Raw genomic sequence first — 8,680 nt, 5'->3', positions numbered from 1 at the left:
GGCAGGCAGGCGGGCGGCGGACGGTGCGGGATGATCTCCAGGGGCTCGGCGTCTGCAGCCAGCCATCAGGATGAACTCAGAGATGCCTCTCCACAGAGGGTTTTGGTGGCTTCGTGGGCTCCTTTCCGAAGCTGCTTGTAGTTACGGGACTGCTGAACACGCGTCCAGGAGTTTCTTGGGGAGGTGGGCATCTGCCAGGGGGTAGGCCTTCGGATTCACATCAGCCTCAGTCATCTCTGCGTATCCGCGGTCCCTGTGGGTTTCCTGTAAAAAGACGTGTCCTGGGAGCTACCTATCACCGTCACACTTCATACGGATAACCGGTTTTGTCCCCACGCGCCCCCGCCCCCGCCGCCGTTGGGGTGGGCGGTGGGATGTGCTGTGCTCCCGTCACAGTTTGTGGGCCTGGAATGGTGGTGATCGAGATAGACCCTTCCGCCACCTCATTACAAAGAAACAAGACACGTGTGGTGTCTTCTTAGACCCACAGGCACAGAAAAGAAAAGGAGAACTACTTATCCCCTTGTTCCACCGGGACCCACCCGGATGCCATGCCCATGCCGGAGGGTCCAGGCCCCGAGGGACGGGCGTACTCAACTTTGCTGTGAACTCAACGGATTAGTGGAGTTGTGCCTCTGAGGATTTGTCCACGGAAACTACTTCAAATGATCGATTTTGTCCGTCTCGTGTACTTTTCCTTGTGACGAGCAAGCAGGTTAAAAAAAAAGAAAAAGAAAAAAATGAAAAAAGGGGGGAATCCCTGCGTGGCGCAGCGGTTTGGCGCCTGCCCTTGGCCCAGGGCGCGATCCTGGAGACCCGGGATCGAGTCCCACGTCGGGCTCCCGGTGCATGGAGCCTGCTTCTCTCTCTGCCTATGTCTCTGCCTCTCTTTCTCTCTCTCTCTCTCTCTCTCTCTCTCTCTCGCTCTCTCTCTCCCCCCCGACTATCATAAATAAATAAATAAATAAATAAATAAATAAATAAATAAATAAATAAATAAAAAAAAGTCTATAGGTTAAACTTTTACAATAGCTTCCCAAATCTTTGGTGACCTGGAACTTTGAAGGTGTAACTAGCTTAATTGATAAATTGGGTTCAGTTCATCGGATACCTGGCGTCTGTCTTTCCAACAGAAAGGTAAAATACTAAAGTGTGAGTCAGTAAGACACCCAAGGTGGTTTTTTTGTTTTGTGGTGTTGTGTTTTCCTCCCCCCACCCCTTGCCCTTTTCTTCCTTCCCCCCCCCTCCCCCCACCTCAGTTTTTGTGTTTCTCTTTTGTCTGATTCAGGAAACCTGCAGATACCTGGGTGTGTCAGTAAACGTGTTTCAGGTTGGTTTGTTCGTTTCTCTTTTCCTTCCTCTTTTTTTTTTTTTTTTAATTCACAATTCATCACACACACACACACACACACACACACACACACACACGGGCAGAGGGAGAAGCGGGCACCCTGCAGGACCTGAGCCACCCAGGATCCCCTGTTTCGTGCTTCCTTCAAATTGTATCATACAGGGCAGCCCGTGTGGCTCAGCGTTTAGTGCCGCCTTCAGCCCAGGGCGTGATCCTGGAGTCCCGGGATCGAGTCCACGTCAGGCTCCTGCACTGGAGCCTGCTCTCTGTGTCTTTGCCCCCCCTCTCTTAAATCTTAAAAAAAAAAATTGTGTCCTACATGTTAGGTTTTTACAAAATGAACAGCGGAGAAATAAAAAACCAGCAGAGCCAGGCAGTAGGTAGGAGTGCTTTAATGGGGGCGCTCCTGGGCGAGGTTCCATGACTCGGAGAGGTGGCCAGAGTCAGGAAGTCGCCGGGGGTTGGGGACTGTGGGGTTTTGAAGCCTTCTTGGTTCCGACTCTGGATCCGGGTGGGTCTAGCCAAATTAGACAAGGGAACACCGTGTCCTTAGGTGATTGGCTGGGAGTAGGGGGATAGTATCAGACGATGGGAGGGGCGGGGGGCGGGGCGGTTCCTGGATGGAAAGTTTCGGTTTCCCATCTAGGCTTTGACTGCTGGAGATGATGTGGTGGTCAGGGATGCTTTGACGGGAGAAGATCAGCCATTTTGACCCAGTTTTTCTCCAGGTTGCCCCTACAGGTGCTTGGAAATGCGGGAGGTCTCTTCCCTTGCCTTGCTTTTTTTTTTTTCTTTTTTTTTCTTTTATTTATTTACTTATGATAGTCAGTGACAGAGGCAGAGACACAGGCAGAGGAGAAGCAGGTCTCATGCACCGGGAGCCTGATATGGACTTCATCCGGATCTCAGGATCGGCCCTGGGCCAAAGGCAGGCGCCAAACGAGCTGCACGCCACCAGGGATCCCCTCCTGCCTTGCTTTGCAGGGGCTGACGACAGTGACCACGTCTGGTCTACCTGCTGAGGCAGAAACAATTCCAGGTTGCTGACGCCTGGTTTTCCACTGCGGACGACAGGATATCACCCCCTCCCTCTTTCAACCTGACTCCAGGAATTCCCTTACTCTGGAGCCAAGGACAGGGTGGGGGTGGGGGTGGGAGTCTTGTTGTTGTTGTTGTTGTTTGTTTTTGTTTGTTTGCTTTTCTTCCCCACAGTTGTGGTAAAAGAAAAATAGAACACCTAAAATGGAATGTTGTAGTCGTTTTCTTTCTTTCTTTTTTTAATATTTTATTTATTTATTCACGAGAGACACAGAGACAGAGACAACAGGCAGAGGAGGCAGACTCATGCAGGGGAGCCTGGACGTGGACTGCGATCCTGGGTCTCAGGATCAGCACCTGAGGCTGCAGCAGAGCGCTAAACCGCTGAGCCACCGGGGGATCCCTGGACGCTCCCCGCTAGGCCACCCAGGCTTAGCCATACATACTTAAGTTATTAGAGAGTTTGTTCCTTCATTTTCATCATCTCTAGACCCAACGTGGGCTCAAACTCACAACCCTGACTGCAATCAAAGCTTGAGTGCTCTTCTGAGGAGTACCGTTGCCTGCCAGCTGGGGCCGGGCCGGGCAGCTTCCGACTCCTTCATGTTTTCAAGCCAGAGTCACGTTTTGTCCGGGGAGGGCCCATCCAACTCCTCCGTGCGGAGAGTGCCATCTGTCGGGCTGGTTCATGCTCTTGTCCATCTTCCTTCTTCCTTTTAGTAGACAGAAGGTTTGTGACACACCGGGACTACCCTCGAATGAGACAGGATTTCCCTTGGGAAGTGGGTGCGAGAGGGGAGGGACAGGCCGATGGGGAACCAGGAGACTGTTGGCCTGTCGCTTTAGAGGAAAGAAGTGTCCTTGTTGGGCCCTCACCCAGGGTGGATGAGTCAGAACTGTCCCTGGCCAGGCCTCCCTTAGTCCTTCGCCCATATCACTCCATGCCTGTGTTTGGCCTCTGGACCCTAAGACACCACGGTGGCTCATGTGTTTAACTCCTCCATCAGATTCACCAGTCCTCCGCCATGCCACGCCCTCCCAGGACGCACCCCCACCACCCTGAAGGCATTAAGAGTGAGATGGCATCCTCCACATCCAGGATTGATTCCCTAAAGGGTTAATTAGGGTTTCCTGGTCAGGAAACCAGAGGGGTCCTTTTGGACCCCAACAATGTGGAGTTCTTCAGACATCCTCTTTGCCCTTCTCTTTCCCTCCCTCCTCCCCTCCCTCTCTCTCTCCCTCTTCTCTTCTCTCTTTTCTTCTCTCCCCTCCCCACAGCTTGGGAGCCGAGCCTGAGGTTTGGGAGGTGCAGAAAGCATTCAATGGAAGAGAAGTCCAGGCTCAGGACTTAACAGACAGCCATGTGCATTTGAATGAAATGATTGAATGAGGGCCATTGGAATGATGGCCCTGAACCTCCTTTCCTTCTGCCACCCGCCACCCTCCATCCCCACCCCCAACCAAGCCTTTGGTCCTCTGGTGGATTTGGAATGGAAGGCCGGATTGTGTGTGTGTGTGTGTGTGTGTGTTACACGGAGCACCGCGGAGGGTGGGTGGGGCACTGCTCACGTTGGCTCCTGTCAAACTCATTCATTCTGGGAATGTTCTGTTGTTTCTGCTGAGTTGCCAGTTGCTGCGATGAGCCAAGCTATCTCTCTCCGTTGCCGAGTTCCTTAAAAAGGCGAGTTCCCCGGTTTTCTCGGTGAATGACTGGACCCCACCTTCCCATCACTTGCCCCGGACCCCTTCTGCTAATACTTGCACTCAAAGGGTTCTTCACCTCGTCCAGAAAAAACAAAACAACTACCCACACCCACCCCATTGCCACAGATACGCCCACAACAAACCTCGCTGCCTCCTTCTGCCTCCATGTACTTTATTTTATTTTTATTTTTTAAATATTTTATTTATTTATTTATGATAGTCATAGAGAGAGAGAGAGAGAGAGAGCAGAGAGAGAGAGAGAGAGAAGAGAGAGAGGCAGAGACAGAGGCAGAGGGAGAAGCAGGCTCCATGCACAGGGAGGAGCCCGAGCGTGGGATCGATCCGCCTCCAGGATCGCGCCCGGGCCAAAGGCAGGCGCAACCGACCGCTGCGCCACCCAGGTCCCTCCACGTACTTTAGAGAGTCACTGTCTTAGAGCGTGCCAGGCTCAAGGACTCGATGCGGTCTCCTTTCTGTGGCACGGTCGGTCCCATCCATCCCTAGGCCCAAAGTAGAATGCATGACCACATGCTCACGGGAGCTGGAGAAGATATGCTAAGGTGACCGACCGGACCGACCGACCGACCGACCGGATGGGAGCACTGTCCATTCGAAGGAAGGACCTACGGCGAGGCGCCTCAAACACGCTCCTGGAAGTCTTTGGCCTTCGCGTGCCTCTGATGAAATCATTGCTCCGGAAACTCCAGCATCTATAGCCGGTCTTGTCCATGGTCTTCTGACCAGACTCATTCCTCCGTTCGCCTGACGTTCTGCCCAATTGTCCGTCCACGGAGAGTAAGACCCGTCCCGTGAGAGCCGAATCCGACCCTCCGCTCACCCCCACGACAGAGAAGACTATGCCCAGGGTCTGCCCGCCCATCTTCCCTCCTCCGCCAGCAGAAGAAAATGTGGCCCGCCTCCTTCTCCTGTCAAAAGTCCAATCTGACATAGGACTTGGATGAAGGAAACCAGAGTACTGTTTTGAACCATAGACACGTTGATTGATTGAAGATTTTATGTAGGTAGTCTGAGACGCACGCGCGCGCGCACGCCGCACGCACGCACACGACGGACGCGACGCACGCACGCGCACGGACGCACGCACGCACACGGACGGAGCACGCACGCACGCACGCACGCGGACGGACGCACGCACGGATGCACACAGAGGCAGAGACACAGGCAGAAGGAGAAGGAGACTCCATCCATGCAGGGATCACGCCCTGGGCCAAAGGAGGCGCTCAACGCTGAGCACCCCCGGCCTCCCTACCTGGAGACACTTTGATAGAGTAGCAGCAGCAGCAAAGAAACACACGCACACCGCCGCCTCCCCCCCCCAGGTGAAAGAAGGTCCCGCTGACTCCCCTCCTTTTCCTCTGAGAAGAGAAGCACACCCTTTCTCCTGCCCTGGAAGGTGCCTTGGAGAGAGCCAGGAGGGGAGTGAATGACATTCTTCTTCTTACAGGAAGTTGAGCGTGAGCAGGAGAATTCTGGAGAAACAGATTGTGTTATAAAGAAAGAAAGAAAGAAAGAAAGAAAGAAAGAAAGAAAGAAAAAGAAAATCCTTATGTTCTTTGACTCCTCCTCCCCAGAATTGAGTTCCTCTTCCACGACCTCTTCATTCAACCCAAGACAAGTATTTGGGGGTCAGGTCCCAGACGCTGAGAGGGTGGAGGTGAAGGTGGGGGGGCACACCGTCCTCTCCAGCGCCTTTGGTTCAGACCTCCTTCGTGACCGACCTCCTCCTCCCTCCCTCCCTCCCTCCCTCCTTCGTCTTATAAATATATAAATAAAATCCTAAAGAAAAGAAAAAGAAAAAAAAAAAAAAAAAGGAAGGACACGAGAAAAAACGGTGCATCCGTTGCCGTCCTAAGAGTCCTCGCCTGGTTTCGGCTCTACGTTCCCTCCTGACCTCGGAAACGTGCCTGAGTCGTCCCGGGAGCCCCGCGCGGCGAGCGCGACCCCTTCGGGCGGCAGCGGGCCCGGACGGACGGACGGACGGACGGACGGGTTTTCGCGCCCCCGCCCCGGGAGGACGGGGGTTCGCGCGGTGCGCGGCCGTGTGCTCCCGGGGCCCCGCCGTCCCCGGAGAGGCGAGATCCGAGGCGCCCTGACGGCCTCGCCGCCCGGATCGTCCGCTGTCGTTCGCGCCGGTTGTCGGGTGCCACCTGGCGGCCGCTTTTATAGAGCGTGTCCTCCGGAGGCTGGCGGCGACAGGCAGGAACAGCTTTGGTGTCGGTTTCCCGGGGCCGAGTTCAGGAGGAGGGCGGCTGCGAGCGTCGGCGTCGCCGGGGCCTCGGCGCGCGATGCGCTCGCCGGAGATTGGACCTCCGGAGCTGCGAGGGAGTGTCGCCGTCGCCGCTGTCGCCGCTGTCGCCTCCGCCTCGCTCCCGGAGGAGGCCGTGCGGGCCGCCTGGGTGGGTCGACCAGCACCCGCCGGTGGTCCTCCGCCCGCGCGGACCGACCTGGGCGCCTCGGGGGCGGGGGACAGGGTGTCCGCCGTCCGTCCTGTGGCTCGGCGATCTTCGGGCCTTCCTTCCGTGTCACTGGTTGTCTCCCGTGGTCGCCCTGGCGACGGGGACCGGTCGAGCCTGGAGGGGAAGCCGTGGGTGGCGCGACAGACCGGCTGCGGGCACGTGGGTCCGGGCGTCGGACGCGATTTTTCCCCTTGTTCCGAGGCCCGCTGCGGAGGTGGGTCCCGGGCGGTCGGACCGGGTGCCACGCGGGGGGCGGGCCGTCCGTTCGGGCGTCCGGCCCCGGTGGCGATTCCGGTGAGGCTGCCTCTGCCGCGCGTGGCCCTCCACCTCCCTGGCCCGAGCCGGGGTGGGGACGGCGGTAGGCACGGGGCGGTCCTGAGGGCCGCGGGGACGGCCTCCGCACGGTGCCTGCCTCCGGAGAACTTTGATGATTTTTCAAAGTCTCCTCTCGGAGATCACTGGCTTGGCGGCGTGGCGGCGTGGCGGCGTGGCGGCGTGGCGGCGTGGCGGCGTGCGCGTCCCACCGACCGCGTATCGCCCTCCTCCCCGCGTTCCCTGGGTCGACCAGATAGCCCTGGGGCTCCGTGGGGTGGGGGTGGGGGCGCCGTGGGCAGGTTTTGGGGACAGTTGGCCGTGTCACGGTCCCGGAGGTCGCGGTGACCTGTTGTCCCGCCGGCAGGCGCGGTTATTTTCTTGCCCGAAATGAACATTTTTGTTGCCAGGTAGGTGCTGACACGTTGTGTTTCGGCGACAGGCAGACAGACGACAGGCAGACGTAAAGACAGCCGGTCGTCCGTCGCTCGCCTTAGAGATGTGGGCCTCTGGGGGTGGGGTTCCGGGCTTGACCGCGCGGCCGAGCCGGTCCTGTCCTCGCTCGCTGGAGCCGAGCCGTCCGCCTGGGCCTGCGCGCCGGCTCTCGTGCTGGACTCCAGGTGGCCGGGTCGCGGTGTCCCTCCGGTCTCCGGCACCCGAGGGAGGGCGGTGTGGGCAGGTGGCGGTGGGTCTTTACCCCCGTGCGCTCCATGCCGTGGGCACCGGCCGTTGGCCGCGACAACCCCTGTCTCGCAAGGCTCGCGCCGCGTGTCAGGCGTCCCCGCTGTGTCTGGGGTTGTCCTCGCTCCTGCCCCCCGGGGGCGAGGGCTTGCCGGTGAGGCGGAAGAGGTCCCCCGGTCGCCGTCCTCGCTGGGCTTTTGCTCGGGAAGCCCTCGGGGCCGCAGCTTGCCGCCGATCGATCGATGTGGATCTCGTGCCTCCTGGGCCGGGCCTAAGCCGCGTCAGACGAGGGACGGCGTCCACGGCGGATGCGACCGCTCTTCTCGTTCTGCCCGCGGGCCCTCCTCCCCGGCTCCTCCGCGCCCGGCCGTCTGGCAGGCGGGGGCGCGCGCCGGGGTTGGGGGTGGTGCGGATCCGGCCCGACCCCGGCCTCGCCTTCTTGCCTCGCGGCGCTGGCGGGACCGGGGTCCTCGGACGCGGCGGACACTCTCGCCGGCCTTCCCGAAGGCCCTGGGTCGTGGCGAGCGGCCTCCCTCCTCCGCGGGAGGGCCGGCCCGACGCCGCGCTGCTCACCGCCCGGCCTGGGCGCGCTTGAGCGCGTTGCGCCCGGCCCTCCGTGGTGCCCCTGAGCGCTCCAGGTCGCCCCCAGGGCCTGAGGCCGAGCGGTGGGTCTTTCCTTCCCCGGCGACTCCCCGGCTGCCGCCGCCGTCGTCGGCGTGTCCGAGGAGCGGGAGAGAGTCGGCAGGAGGCACCCCCTGGCGGGGCGCGGGCGCCTCGTCTTCCTTCTCTCTCCTCTCTCCCCCTCGCCGCGCCGGCGGGGTGGGTGGCGTGGGGCGGTGTGACTCGGAGGACTTGGCGGGGCTCGTGAGCGCCCGCGGCGGCCGGGCCAGCGCCGCGGCGTTGGCCAGCCCGAGGGCTGCCCTCTCTCCCGGCACGGGTCGTGTCCCCGTCTCCGTCCCTCTCTCGCCCGCCCTCGCGGGAGGCGGGACTCTCTCCTCTGGGCGGTGACGTGACCACGCCGTGCGCGGGCGAGGCGGGGTGGCGTCCTCGAGGGGGCACCGGCCGCGAGCGCTCGGGGTTGCCCTGTGCCTGTCCCTTGCCGGAGATCCGCCCCCCC

At 59.8% G+C, this 8,680-nt stretch overlaps 1 pseudogene; it reads right to left on the bottom strand.

Moving 5' to 3' along the window:
- LOC125755359 (NHP2-like protein 1) overlaps positions 1-743 on the bottom strand; it is a 1,364-nt pseudogene extending 621 nt beyond the window's left edge.
- Positions 744-8,680: the final 7,937 nt, after the last annotated feature.

This window comes from Canis lupus, chromosome 7 (assembly GCF_003254725.2).
Source record: "Canis lupus dingo isolate Sandy chromosome 7, ASM325472v2, whole genome shotgun sequence".
Lineage (NCBI taxonomy): Eukaryota > Metazoa > Chordata > Mammalia > Carnivora > Canidae > Canis > Canis lupus.
The sequence above is the reverse complement of the archived record's forward strand: the minus strand, read 5'-3'. Positions and strand labels throughout refer to the sequence as shown.